Source organism: Daphnia carinata, chromosome 8, assembly GCF_022539665.2.
Source record: "Daphnia carinata strain CSIRO-1 chromosome 8, CSIRO_AGI_Dcar_HiC_V3, whole genome shotgun sequence".
Classification (NCBI taxonomy): Eukaryota; Metazoa; Arthropoda; class Branchiopoda; order Diplostraca; family Daphniidae; genus Daphnia; species Daphnia carinata.
The window spans coordinates 1,047,501-1,063,879 of record NC_081338.1 but is presented as its reverse complement, the minus strand read 5'-3'; positions in this window follow the sequence as shown (position 1 = coordinate 1,063,879).

Genomic DNA, 16,379 nt, shown 5'->3' with positions numbered 1-16,379 from the left:
TCATTAGATAAATGGTTCACAAAACTTTTTTTTCTTATCCTATTTTAATTTAAATTACAGGAGAACATGAATTATATTGTATTTAATAGAGTTAGGCTTCCCCTCTTAGCTTACGAAAATTAAGCTATTAAAAAAGTGTAAACTAGAAAAATGGGAGTTAGGAATATATATATTATTTAGCATAAGAAAAGAATAAAAACAAGCATTAGTTATGATAGAAGTTTAATCTCCAATAATTCATTTTCTTAAAAAAATAAACAAATCATACTTAAATTTAAAAATAAAAAACATTTAGCATAATTGGCTTAATTACTTTTGAGGGAACAAAAGTTTATCTTAATTTCGACTTTATCTTTGTTTTTAAAATTCTGTTGGTGATCTGTTGTCGAAAAAACTTAAGTATTTTTCTACATTTCTATTGTATTTTTCAAAAATAGTAATTATAAGATGTACAGAATGATCCCGTGGAAAGAATACCCGACCGTGGTGGGGGAGACCAGAGTTCGATTGCAGCCACAGCCTTCTATTTTTCGCTTTGCCTAATCTAAGCTAGCGACGCGCGGGCCTCGGTTAGCTTGAATTTCCAAGCTTAAATCATACAAAATTTAAGCTAAATCGTTAGCTTGGAGGGGGGGGGGGGGGGGTTGGAACTGTAAAGCTTGGCCACAAATGGTGGAGAACAAGCAATACAAACAATAAAGATAGATAGGAGTAGTGGTCTACTTACATTGGGCTCATGGCAGAAGCGGCGACTGGCGGCGGAATAAAACAACAAAGTTTTTTTTATTGAGCACGCACTTAATACAGAGTACTTATTCATTCCGACTCACAAAACTAACTGGTTCTACAGGTTTTTCGGGGGAACATTTTATAGGAAAGTGGAAGGTCGAATTATTTAACACTTCAGGAAAGGTAGGGAATTTTACCATGTAAATTTAACGCTAAGGTGTGAAAAGGGTATGGCCGGTTCTCGGAGGTTAAAGTCCTCCGTGGGAACCAGGGTCGGTGTTGGGAAAGCAGTGCCGACTGGCCATTCCTTACAGAGCGGTCGCAATCAAAGCTAACTCAAAGCTTGGGTAAGCTTAACGTTATGTACGGGTATTTGATCAGCTTTAACAATATTATGGTGCTATGAAAGGGGTTACAAAGGCAGACTGGAAAATATTCAATGAAGAATGTCCTTAGAAAATTCCTATCCAGGTTATCGTCTCCATACTATTATTCGTTTCCTTGAAATGACGAACGAAACTACTTATGCCTTTTGGTTCGTTTGGGGATTGTGGACAGGGGAAATGATAGCCGACTTGTGCGAGAAACGCTGGATATGTTTTTCTTTCGAAGAACGACAATAATTGTGTTGCCGTGACTGCCCTACAAATAATACTACAAATAATAACTTACAATTCTAACCTGTAGAACCCTCAGAAAAACGAGACGAAAGACCAGCCCTTTCTTCTACACCCATACCTTTCTACCAACAATTCCGCTGTATTGTCTTCTGTTATTTACCAGTTCTCGTTACATCTGAAACTTTTTACTTATAATTATCATTCCTTCACTTATCATCATTATTATCTATGATACTTATTACAACTGTAACATTTTTTCTTATGAAATATTTATACATTCTGGCTGTAAAATATTACTTTACTGATGGTGATATTTACTAATTCATCTAATATATTTTTGGTGAAAATTATTTTATTCAGTCATAATGAACAATTATACTTATGAAACGTTGTTCTGATTTTAATATACATCACCAAGCACACGTTGTTATCATATTAACCGTGAGAATTCATTGAACAAAATCCTTAAAATTCGTTGAATGGGCGCCCAGCAAAAGCTGCAAAAAGAGCCGACATGCTCTGCACATGTTCCACATCGGGTGTGCTCACACGAAATAAAAGCAGTATGTATGGTGTTGATTACGCATACCCCACAAGGATTATGTGCAGCAGTGTAAGCAGCAGTGTCTATTAGATGGTTTTTCTGTAAGTTGAAAGGGATAGTAAAATTTGCTTTAGTAATACAAGTTAGAATCATGGGTGACATCTGTTGAATGTGTGTTCTACTGTCTTCAATAGAAATTACTATTGACCTTAGTATTGTAGGTTCACTATTGTTCGATCAGCTAATGTTTCTATCACGCCCTGCTCAACATTCCTCGATTCAGCTACCTGAATCAGCTGCCCAGTTAAATGTGTCTGATGATCGACCAGGTAAGAAAGTAAATTCTCTTCTTGTGTTATGTAAACTTGTATGAAATTATTAACTTGAAGTTTTGCTAGCCTATTCGTAGGATATTTTTAATTTTATATTGATAAACTGGTGGGATGAAATTAATTTATGTTGTTGTATAATGTATGTAGAGATATACCGAGGAGAAAATGATACTTCCATATTATGGATGACATCGAATCCGATTTTTCAGAGAGCGACGCCGAAAAGAGCATTGATCCTACATCATGCGCACTTGAAATTTCTGAGGAAGAGGAGTACCCTGAATTTTCCCCTGGAATTGAAGACGAACCTGACGACTTCATTCCAATTACTGAGGCTTTATGTGAAAAGGAAAGCGCACATGACATTTATTCTCTTCCTACCCATCGCCGATGCGCTAGCCACACCTTAAATCTCATTGCAAGTAAAGACGTTTTAAGAAATTTTGAGAAAATGTTGTTTGTGAAAGTAAAAAATGATTTGCAATAAGAAGAAACAATAAAACAAATACAAAAAATATATATTGCATTTATATTCTGTTAGTCAACTGATAAGACAAAGCGTAAGTAACAATAAAACTGAGATAGCGGAAATGTTGTTTAACGCCATCTATCGAAAAATTTTCTTAGTAACAAAATTCACTCCTAGATGGCGTGAAAGAAAGTAAAAGTATCGGTATCGGTAACGCGTGCGATACTTGAAAATAGTATCGCGATAGTACCGCTATCGCGATACATTTTTCGAAAATTGAAGTATCGGTACCGCGATACCGATACTTTTTTAAAGTATCGCTTCCAACCCTGCAAACAGTATAACTTGGGAATTTGTTGCTATTTTAGTACGGTTTAAGTGTCAACAGATGAAAATTTGATAACTACCATTATTACCAATTGTTATTATAGGACTTACCATGATAGGATGTTATGGATGATTGTGTCTGTTCTCTTGCCTGGCGTATTGGCATGAGACAGCTTGCCTTAACATTTGGATCGTTCTGGTCTGTGTCGTGAAGGTTAGCCAACAAGAGTAGACAAACTTTATATCTGTTTCTTTCCTTTCAAACAACTATTAAACAAAATTAATTAACAGAATGAGAATTGTAAGGAATAGTTGTGCTAATGCAGCTTCATGCACATTTATAAGTTCCTATTTCTTGAAGGGAATGTTCATTGTACTTTAACTCAGTTTTCAGGCACCTACTCATCCACACTATAATCCAACCATGGTTCATTTTAAATTAAGCAGTAAGTGATTAAGATATTTGAAATAAATGTACTTTTTTTATTTCAGCAAGCATGACGTGTAAGGTGTTTATTATGTTTATCCTTGATTTCTGCTTTAAAACGTTTTGCTTCTTATTTAAACAGTCCGTGAAAATATCGTTCTCGTTTATCTAATATATTGTGATACATTATATATATCATATAAAATTTATTTACAAGAGATATTTTTTAAAATCAGACCTTCAGATCTGAATTCTATCGCTGGCTTCTGTTGAGCTTCAGGATCCATTGTTATTCAAAGCAGACGTTAATTACTTGCTACGACACGTGACTTAAGGGCTCGTTGGGAAGTCGGAGAAAAAGGCCCAGACAAAAAAGGCCCGCAAAAAAGGCCCAGCCGAAAAAGGCCCACTTTTTTCCATACTTAAAAGCAGGCCTTTTTCTCCATTGGACTGTGCCTTTTTCTCCGTTTAATTTCCATATTCCTACAAAATTTTATATTTGTTTCCAAAATATATTTCCAACCTTCTATTCCGTAGAAAGTGGAATGTACATAGGTTGCTGAAACCGTTACGTTCTATAAGGTTTGCCGAGATCAAACAATGTTAGCGTATGTACGCCAGTTAATCTTTGATTATTTATTCGTTAGCAATGTGATTTCGGATTATGTTGGTATTTATATATTGCTAATATCCCGTTAAATAAACTTCATTTTTCACAATTTTTGTTTATTGAACTACTATCGCTTTTTAAAATATAATACAAGAAATAAATGTTTTTCGCACTTAGCCTTGTTCTGTTCTCCCTCTTTGATCATGCCCCCAACCCCCAGTCCATCTCCCTTGTAACTTCCCTTTGCCGATACTTATGCCATAGGTAAAGACCACTGATTCGTTGTGAATACGGAAACTGAATGAGTTCCGCGGGGCTTTTTTGGTTGCTGGGAACAAAGATATGTTAACACGAAGACTAGTTTATTATTATTAACATTTTATAAATAATTTTTATAGGAATAATGTTACAAACTTAAACTATCGTCTGAGGCAAGGACAAAAAAAAGAATATTGTAAATCAAAATTGATTCTCATACCTTTTATTTCCTTATCAGATTTTCAATTCTTTTCACAATTACAAAGAGCCAAATAAATATATTAAAATCATAACCTACTGCTATAACTATGCCAGGCGGTGACTGCCGACTGTTATCTTGGAGCGCTTTTCAACTAAGCAATAAATAGTTCGAGCAAAACTGGAATATTCAATTTGCGTAGGAACGTCTATAAGTCAAACTTAAAAAGTTAATGCGTGGCTTTTGTTAAACAGCAATCTTTTGTTAAAGAATAACCTCAAATTTAGCCCGAGAGAACCATCTACGTCTCTGGTAAGAACTCGCGTTTTTCCAGCAATGATAAATGATTTTTTACGTTCTTCGTGTCTTGTTTTCCCCTTATGGACATTTTCAAGCAGCTTTTGGTTACCTTATTCACATCACATACTACAGTGAAATATAAGGAAGCTTTGCACTTGACGTTAACAAAGCTACTAACAATTACAAATCAATTTAGTTTATTTTCTACCATGAAGGGCTTTTTTTATTAGTCTTTTATTAGTGAAGACACTAATAAACCATTTAAAATGAATCTACGATTTTTTTTCTTGAAATTTTCCAAGATCATGTAAGACATGCCACTGTATTTTTATAAAAATCTATTACAACATGGCTTGCACATGAAAGAACACGAGTTTAGCTCATCAATGAGTCGGTATCAGTATTTCATACGATAAATTTTCCTTTTTTTGATTAGGTTTAACCACTTTATGTTCTTTCTTTTCAGTTTTCTTTTTCTTTATGTTGGCTTTTTTCTTTTTCTGTTGTTATTCTTTTCTCTTTTCCGTTTCTTCGATGCGATCAGCCCAATTGTTTTTACTTTCTGATTTGATTGTATCTCGTTTCTTTATTTATTTGTTCGTTTAAAATCGTTATTAGTTCTCCAAAATCAAATTTGCTGAAAACTAGGCAGCCTTCACTGTTGAAAATTGGTGTTGGCAGTGTGCTTGCTAGTCTTGGTTCTAGAATTTCTGTTTTGACAAACTCTGAAAGACCAGAGGTCGATGACACAGATGCTGCCTTGGTGGCTCGTGCAAGTTTGGCAATTCAGGACCTCTTCTTCTTAGTTTTCCTTTTTAATTTCTTCCTCATTTCATCTGACTTTGGTTTAGTTTGGTTTTTGTTTTCTTATCAGATAAATCCAGCTTTTTCCTTGAAAGTCCATTTTTTTCAGGATTGTAAGCCCAGTTCCTGGTGTCAATTTTTTCGAAAGAACTATTGTGGTGAACACCAGCCTGATTCCTATCAAGATCTTGAATTGTAGAAACACTTTGAGTTGGAATATTGGTCAATGAGCTAGAAATGAAAGGTCTTCAGAAGAGAGTTGCTTTTTAAGTGCGACGATGTCAACGGGCCCTCGCTTTTTATCAGGCTCTTGATATTTTAGGTTCATTTCCTACAAAATTTGTTTAGACGACACTTTCAAGTTGTTGTTCAGTTTTTCCATAAACCAAAACTGCCTCTCGTGTCATAATCTTTAAACTTTATTATATTTACCTTGGTCTCTCAAGATTATCGTGGGTCACTCCATAGATCACACTATACGAACCTAGCCTATTGTTATTTTCTTTAGAGAACGACATTTTCAAGCCAAATCTAGCTTCAGGACGCCTCCACTAGAGGGCAGTATAAGCAGATGGAAAGCATTAACCAGGGTTGGAAGCGATACTTTAAAAAAGTATCGGTATCGCGGTACCGATACTTCAATTTTCGAAAAATGTATCGCGATACTATTTTCAAGTATCGCACGCGTTACCGATACCGATACTTTTACTTTCTTTCACGCCATCTAGGAGTGAATTTTGTTACTAAGAAAATTTTTCGATAGATGGCGTTAAACAACATTTCCGCTATCCAAGTTTTATTGTTACTTACGCTTTGTCTTATCAGTTGACTAACAGGATATAAATGCAATAATAGTATATATTTTTTGTATTTCTTTTATTGTTTCTTCTTATTGCAAATCATTTTTTACTTTCACAAACAACATTTTCTCAAAATTTCTTAAAACGTCTTTACTTGCAATGAGATTTAAGGTGTGGCTAGCGCATCGGCGATGGGTAGGAAGAGAATAAATGTCATGTGCGCTTTCCTTTTCACATAAAGCCTCAGTAATTGGAATGAAGTCGTCAGGTTCGTCTTCAATTCCAGGGGAAAATTCGGGGTACTCCTCTTCCTCAGAAATTTCAAGTGCGCATGATGTAGGATCAATGCTTTTTTCAGCGTCGCTCTCTGAAAAATCGGATTCGATGTCATCCATAATACGGAAGTATCATTTTCTCCTCGGTATATCTCTACATACATTATGCAACAACATAAATTAATTTCATCCCACCAGTTTATCAATATAAAATTAAAAATATCCTACGAATAGGCTAGCAAAACTTCAAGTTAATAATTTCATACAAGTTTACATAACACAAGAAGAGAATTTACTTTCTTACCTGGTCGATCATCAGACACATTTAACTGGGCAGCTGATTCAGGTAGCTGAATCGAGGAATGTTGAGCAGGGCGTGATAGAAACATTAGCTGATCGAACAATAGTGAACCTACAATACTAAGGTCAATAGTAATTTCTATTGAAGACAGTAGAACACACATTTGAACTTACTTTCTGCAGGCAATGCATCTTTGTTCATATTGTTTATGGAAACCTTTGCTTTGAGGAATTCCAAGTTTTCTTAACAGAAGAATCGCTCGTTTGCAAATTCCGTTTCACGTTCCTGAAAACACGAAATGAAACGATATATATCCTGTCAACTAATATCTGTAAAAACTTACTGTGATTTTTTTGGAGGCATGCCAAATCTAGGAAATATCTAATTGACAGAAAATCTTTCTAATTGAAATTCTAATTGTTTGCAGAAGAACAAATTCTGAATTGACGGTAACAATGTGACCACACGAAATAGGCTGCAGTAAAAGACGCACTGTGACGATAAGAAGATTTTAGGTTACAGTAGAACCCTCTGATGGTAGAAAAAGTAGTCAAACTTTTTAATCCTAGATGGCGCCACGTATTAAAAGTATCGGGATCGCAAGTCAAAATTTATGATCCGATACCGGTACCGATACTTTTAAAAAAGAAATATCGCGGTACCGGTACCGGTAGTATCGCGATACTGCGATACTATCGCGATACTTTTTATTTAGCAGTAGGTTATGATTTTAATATATTTATTTGGCTCTTTGTAATTGTGAAAAGAATTGAAAATCTGATAAGGAAATAAAAGGTATGAGAATCAATTTTGATTTACAATATTCTTTTTTTTGTCCTTGCCTCAGACGATAGTTTAAGTTTGTAACATTATTCCTATAAAAATTATTTATAAAATGTTAATAATAATAAACTAGTCTTCGTGTTAACATTTTTGTTCCCAGCAACCACAAAAGCCCCGCGGAACTCATTCAGTTTCCGTATTCACAACGAATCAGTGGTCTTTACCTATGGCATAAGTATCGACAAAGGGAAGTTATAAGGGAGATGGACTGGGGTTTTGGGAAATGATCAAAAAAGGTGCACAGAACAAGGCTAAGTGCGAAAAACATTTATTTCTTATATTATATTTGAAGAAGCGATAGTAGTTCAATAAACAAAAATTGTGAAAAATGAACTTTATTTAACGGGATATTAGCAATATATAAATACTAACATAATCCGAAATCAGATTGCTACCGAATAAGTAATCAAAGATTAACTAGCGTACATACGCTAACATTGTTTGACCTCGGCAAACCTTATAGAAGGTAACGGTTTCAGCAACAGCGGTTTCATCAACGGTACATTCCAACTTCCACGGAATAGAAAGTTGGAAATACATTTTGGAAACAAATATAAAGTTTGTAGGAACATGGAAATTGAGCGGAGAAAAAGGCCCAGTGTAATGGAGAAAAAGGCCCACTTTTAAATTTGGAAAAAAGTGGGCCTTTTTCGTGTGGGCCTTTTTCGTATGGGCCTTTTTTGCGGGCCTTTTTCGTCCGGGCCTTTTTCGTCTGGGCCTTTTTCTCCGCCAATCCATAATTTACTCATAATTCAATTATACATCAAATACTTCATTCCTATTTTTACTTTTACATTTTTTCCATAACGGTTTTTTTCAATGTTTACCCATGCTGGTATTTGAGTTTATGGTACTAAAATTTCATATGATAATATAAGTATGCGATGTCACGAGAAACAATTATAGTTTTTCTGTAATGCTATCGATTATCGGTGTTAGTCTTGAATATTACCATACTGATATATCACAAGAGGATATCGATGTTCGTATGCCAAATGACATATTTCTTGGAATTCACATAAAGCCTTTCATTCAAATTCGAACATTAACACGATGGTTTATCAGTTTTACGCTCTACCCGATAGAATGTGCTACGCAAAATGATTTGCATAATATAGGGTATAGGATTCCGCAAATAAATAGGGTAAAATCACGTTGTGGTCCTTTATAATCGATCAAATCAAAACAAATTGTGCGGAACACTTCATAACGCTAGCGGAATGTGCCAGTACTTACATTTGTGCCACACCGTAAGGAAATACACCTAATAAGCGATTAAACCGAAACCAATTGTGTGGAGCACTTAACAACATATATGCATGAGACATCATACAGGCTAGGAACTTTGTAATTGATTTACGTCGAATAGTAGGGTGCTAGGTAGCAATCTGGATTACGATACTCTTTGACAAACCAACCAAGGGTTCAATCCTCGGTTTGGGTACTCAGTACCTTTTACTAAAGTGGCGAAGTTTTTCCTTGGCGATCATGGAAACATGGTTGGGCGGAATGCTGTCATGGAAAACTCCGGTTGGTCTGGATGGTCGTCTGCTATTCCCTGGCGCCGGAGGAGGCATTGTTTGACGGCGAAGCCTGTTTGAGGTCCCCCAAATGCAAGCATTTAACAAAATTCCTAGAATTAAGATACGGGCCATATAGGGAAAAACAGAAAACATCCTGCCCGTGTTAGGAAAGGCTTCGGTATGAGTTTCGTTTTTAGATTACATTGCAAACATATTCTTCAATCAGTATTGTTTTTTTTTTCGATATAATTTGTCGTTCAGATAATAGGGGAGACCGGGGCTACTCGGGACGAGTTTCTTTTTTCTCGAATAACTTTCGACTAATGAGAGATAAACATAACTTTTCTTTTCCATTAAAACCACAATGCCTTTATCTATACACAGTATTTTTTTAAGGAAAGTATTTTCATTTTTAGTGGTAAAAAAAAATACTGAAATTTACTTCAAATCCGTTAGCTCACTCGATGACCGGGGTAACTTGGGACGGACATGGGGTAACTCAGGACAGAGCTAATATCATGCTACTGGCTGGTCCTACAATTTTGTAAAAAAAAGTTTCCAAGTACGTTGTCTCATTACAAACCAGCCAGTATATAGTTTGGCATGGTTCGTTTAATCAATCTGCGAGAATTTTATAAAATTGCCAGAGACTAGAAAATTGACAAGATGAAACGACAAAAAGTAAGGTCACCGTCAAAAAAACTTTTTTTTTTTTTTTACTGAAATACGAATGATGAAAATACAAAATATAAAATCACAGCTGAGTTCTAATATTGTTTGGACAAACTTTCACATAGTGGCAAGAAAGGAATTTACATATTCGGCCACGGAAAAGCTTTATCCCGTCCCATTTTACCCCAGAATTTGTTGTCCCAACCTGCTCCATGGGTGGTGTCTTTGAAAATGTGTGATTTTCAGCAAACCGTTTCAGAATTCTTTTTTAAACCAAAGAAATGTGTGAAAATTAACAGTGGATTTCACTCTATTTTTTGCAAAATTTTACATCAAATGACGTAGCCGTAAATAAATATTTTAATAGAGCGCAACATAATTTTACGAACCCTTAAAAATTTCTTATGGCCGTATCTCAATAACGGATGCCACCTTTACCACAAAAACTCATCCCCAAATGCCCATGTAGTTAACAAATATGATGTGTAAATTTCATAATTTTTTAATTAACCGTTTTTGTAAAACATAGCTACTCCCAACTAACCCGTGTCCCGATTAGCCCTGGTCTCCCCTACCAAGAAGAAAGGCGTAATGCAAATCGCCTTTACAGATGGAAAACATTTTGACAACAGATTCAGAAAGGAATAAAAGTAGTGTTGGCAATGCCAGGAAAAGAAAACAAACATTCGGCAACAGGAGGAATCCCAATCACCTCCCCCACCTTCTTTGCCTCTTCCGCCTCGTATGGGTTATTACTAAGTTAAAATCACATAATATACAAAATAAAACAATCTTTTCTATCAGTATTCCCAGTTCCGCTTAGAGTTTTAGACTTCAGCTTATTTTATGGAAACGGCATAATATGGCACGTATAGAAACAGAAAAATTAGGTCATTAATATTTTTTGTTTCGAAGCAATGAATTGCAGTATGGAGACGGTGGCCAGAATAGAAACTAGACAGGAAAATTCTTCATTGAATATTTTGTAATCTACTTCATAGTATAATAAAAATATTAAAGCTGATCAAACAATGCAAACAGTAGGGTAAGCGGAATCATCTCGTTTCCTCATCTTATCTTCTTACGAACAAAAAGAGATTCAAACGGTTGCTGCTTATCAGAGGTAGACTGAACCAGTCTAAATACATTTTTAAAAAGTCCTATAACTAAGGGGTAAGTGCGTCGATATACACTTTCATGTATAGCCTACTTGACGGTAGCCTATGCTATCCTTGACGTAAGTGCGACGCGTAGTGTACACACTACGTCATCACCTATCGAATAGGAGCCGCTCTGAGTATGTTTAGCGCAGCGCCTCCATGACACGGAGTTGGGTATGGCGCGTGGTATACAGCCATCGCGCCATGACCTTGTCACGCCCCCGCCGTCTAAGCGTGATGCTAATTATCACCATGACGTGCGCTGCTGTAGCCCCTTACTGGTATATAAACCCGTGTTTCTTAATCATTAATCGGAGTTGCCTTTGCTCTGTCACTGTGTGCACTTGTACTGGGGTATAATAAACGGTTATGAGAACCTTACATTTGGAGGTCCCAACGAGACATTCAGATATATAAAAGGTTCACCGTAATAAACCCTAAAAGTACATGCGTACCACATGAAGTAAGAGCAAAATATACGAGTCCGAAGTTGACGTAGACGAGGTAAGCGAATGTATAGCACTTTTAAAGATATACAAGTAGTGGCAACTCTCGAAACCAACCCGATCTACCCAGACTTACCCGTCGTAACATTACCTCCACTATATCCTACCTTACCAACACAAAACTCTGAGACACAAACCCTCAAAGAAAATTTTGCTATAAAGTGGAAAGAGCTCGTAGAGCTAGAATATAACTATCTCCTCGAGAAAAATAAAACATACCAAACAACTTCAACAACAACAAATATAAAACAATTGGAAGAAAGGAGAAAACTCTCCCACAGAGAGCTAAACAACGCTCTACAACTATACACTCACTCACTAATAAAGCAAAATCTCGAGACAAAAGACGACACCACCTCACACGAGTCAATCAGCAAGACCACTGAAGCCTTAAAAAGTCAACTAGCGAAATCTGGCGAAGAAAATAATTTCGTCGACACTCTTATCCACCAGTTAAAAACAGTCCACGGCAAAGAAAAAGAATTCCTCAGCAAAACGTTAGCTGTCCTTCAAAGTGAAACTCTACACCAGCAAGTAGAAGAGCAGCAAGCAAAAGATCAGATTACCGCAGAAAATACCAATCTACGAAAACAGATCGAGAGCAACAAGAAAAAGGCAAAGAGTTCAAAGTACACGCTCAGCAGTTCCCTAGAGCGCCTGCAAGAAAACAACGAGTCCTTGAAAAATTCACTTGAAAAAGCAAATACCCGAATTGCAGAATTGGAGAGTGACTTACAAAAATCACAAGAAGCTGAAAAATATTTCGAAGACCGGCTGAAAAAGAGAGAAGAAATTACCGAAAACGTTGAAAGAGAGGGTCAAGAGACAATTAATAAACTCGAAGCAGAAAATATCCAACTACAAGAAAAACTAAACAGTACCAGAAAACAGATAGCAGTAAACGTTGAAAGGATAAAAGAATTAGAAGCAGCTACAAACGAAATAAAAACTCAGCTAGACAAGTCAAAAGCAGAAAAAGTCACGCTAACTAAGACACAAGCAGAAACTGTTCTTAAAAATAAAGACCTTGATCGAGCACTTCAGCAAATAAAAAAGCAGACAGCAGAACAAGAAAATAAAATATCCCGCCTGGAGAATCGTATCGCAGAGTATAAACAACGAGAACTTCTATTCATCGAAGCCGAAGAGACCCATACAAAACAGGAACAGCCCGGGGAAGTAACAAGATTAATTAATGAAATACACGACCTATCCTCGTTAAGTGAAGTGCAAGATAAATCACTACATTTTGAACTTGAAGCTGAGCAAATAACAGAACTGCAAAAAGTTATTGAACTATTGGGAAAACAAGTTGAATCCCAAAGTAAAAATATAACCTCCTTGGAAAAAGAAAACTATCATCTCAAAAGGACCATGGGTAAACACCACGACGATTCCACCAGACCGGATCTAGGAAGCAGAAAATATACCGCTGAAGAAGAGGCCATGATGAGCATCACTCAACCCATTGTAAGAGTGCTGGGAGAACTTTTTTCGAGGGAAGACAAGAAATCCATCCCGCCATTCAAGGGTAAAAGCACCGATAAATTAATAACCGAATGGCTCAAAGCAGCTGAGCACGTGGCCCGAAATAACAACTGGGACGACGAGCAAAAGCTACGATTCTTCTCGGACCGACTTAAAGGAGAAGCCATGGAATGGCATGAAGCTTACGTCGACGAGAAAGGAGACGAGCTGGAATATGGAGAGTGGAAAGCAGCAATAATTGAAAGATTTCAAGATGCATTTGACATAGCAGCGCTGAAGAAAAAACTAATGAAGATAAAGCAGAAACCTGAAGAAAATTGCAGAGCTTTCGTGTCGAGATTAAACAGCCTATACGACACCATAGAGGGAAAGGAAGAAAAACTCGACCACGACAAAACAATAATAGAGGATCAACTATTTAATAAAGTAAAGAAGATGAGAGATACGACAAAGATAAAAATATTACTTCAAGGGATCTTACCTAAAGTAAAAGCGGAGCTATACCTCAGAATGCCAGAAAAATCCGACGACTTCGATTCGCTTTGCAAACAACTGTTCATATCAGAACAGATATTGCACGAAAAGGAAAATAATGAAGATAGAGAAATAACGGCAGTAATTGCTGGAATTACAGACCGTGAGAAAGAACAAGATCACGAATTGTCTAAACAAAAAACTGAACTAGAACAACTTAGCCAGAGATTATTAGAGTTGGAATGTTTTAATAAAGATCGTGAATCATCACAGGAAAGCAGTGTGCAGATTGCAGCCACCGACCGTTACGGCAACAGCGGACGGCAGTCGAACATACGCCAAGGTAGACCAGGTTACCCCAGAGAACAGTACTCAGGCAGAGTCCGTTTCCGAGATACCTTAGACCGCAGCAGAGCGTCAAGTTATTCACGCAGTAGAGAACCGAGTTTTTCAAAAAGCAGAGAAGCGAGCCCGTTTAGGAGAAACGAACCTACACAACGTTGGAGGCATAACGCACCAATAAGGGATCGTGAGCCAACATATACAACAGGCTTCCGACACCAACGAAACCACCCCTATACACATCAACCGGGAAGATACCAACAACCTTTCAGGACTAACAACCACGCAGATATCAGGTACCCGCAGCAAAACGATAGCAATCGCCAATATCGCAGTACAGGAGTCCGTACCCCAGTAAACAGAGATATAATTTGTCATAAGTGTAACAAAAAGGGACACATAGCAAGAGAATGTTGGACCAATATGGCACTTATGAATTATGCGAATCACCAACAAATAGAATAGATAAGGCACTAACCCGCAGTAGCATAAAATCGGATAAATTAGATTCTAACATACCCCAACTAATACGCATACCCATTAGAATTTATGGAATAGTAATTAGAGCTTTGATAGACACTGGAGCAGCAGCCAGTCTAGTTTCCGCAGATACCTTACTCAGCATAAATGAAAAAGAACTAAAACAAATAAAAAATAAAAATATGCCCACATTTAGGACCGTATCCGGTCAGACACTAAAATCAATAGGGCAATATGAACTAACAATTACCATAAATAATAACCATTTAATCAATCACTACTTCTATGCCATAGAAAAACTGAACGAAGATTGCATTTTAGGCTTAGATTTTCTATCTAACAATAACGTGAAAATTAATACTAGAAATAGAGAAATATGCTATGACCATTTAGGCGTAGAACATAGCTATAGGCAGAATATACCGTTATATAACCTAACCTTCGAGAATGCGGGAATTAACATACCAATAATACCAGTACTTACTAACAATCAAGAGGGAAAACTAACAGCAAAAGATCGCCGTAACTTAGAACCTTTCAGCCAGTGTGATATCTCGAAACAAGACAAGACGAAAGCGCTAGATAGCCAACCACCACAATTCAATATCCCAGAATTTGAAACTGAAGTCTTAACAAAAGTAAAAAACTTACTTAACAAACATGAGCAATTATTTGCGGACAAGGAATCAGACCTTGGTCTCGTATCACGAGTAAAACATTTTATAAATACCGGACATGACATCCCGATTAATCAACGACTCCGTAGAACACCCGAAGCACTGAAAGAAACCGTAAAATCTAAAATTGAAGTAATGCTAAAAAATAAGATAATAAGGGAGAGCCACAGCCCGTTTGCCGCAGCCATCGTAATGGTACCCAAAAAGGATGGAGAGATGCGTATGTGCATCGACTATAGGCCGCTAAATAAAATAACAATTAAAGATAAATACCCTTTACCAAGAATTGACGATACTGTGGATGCATTGTGCGGGTCTATGTATTTTTCATCATTGGATCTTTTGAGCGGATACTGGCAAATCGAGATTGAAGAAAAGGATAAATATAAAACAGCTTTCATTTGCGAATTTGGACAGTACGAATTTAACAGAATGCCATTTGGGTTAACAAACGCACCAAGTACGTTCCAAAGAGCAATGAATAACATTCTGAAAGACGTGCTGTACAAATTCGCCCTAGTATACTTAGACGATATAATTATATTTAGTAAATCGATTAAGGAACATCTATCGCACCTAGATAAAGTTTTCGAGCTTCTGGAAATTGCGGGACTTAAGCTAAAAAGAAAGAAGTGTGAATTTTTTAAAGAAGAATTGGACTATCTCGGATACATCGTTTCTAGAAAAGGGATAACACCAAATTTGAAAAAATTAAAAGCAATTATAGATTACCCCGCTCCCAAAAATACAAAAGAATTGAGTTCATTCTTAGGTTTGGCTAGTTACTACAGGAAATTTATCAGAGCTTTTGCTGATAAAGCTCATCCATTGACTGCACTTACGAAAAAGTCAGCAGAATGGAAATGGGGAGAGTCAGAAGGGGACGCCTTTAATTGTATAAAGAACTGTCTCATCACTAGACCTATCCTGAGTTATCCGGATTTTTCGCGCGACTTTATCATCTATACGGATGCGTCAGGGTATGGAATAGGAGCAGTCTTGGCACAAATACAATCTCTACCTCAATCAGCGGATTCAGGTGAGACTAACGAACCAGTTCTCAGTGAATCAGACGACACAGAAGTCGTCATTGCATACAGCTCCAAACATCTGAATGACCGCGAAGCCAAGTGGTCCACCACAGAGAAGGAAGCTTATGCGATCGTTCATGCAATCAACGTATTTCGAACCTACCTATACGGACGTAAATTTACAGTAT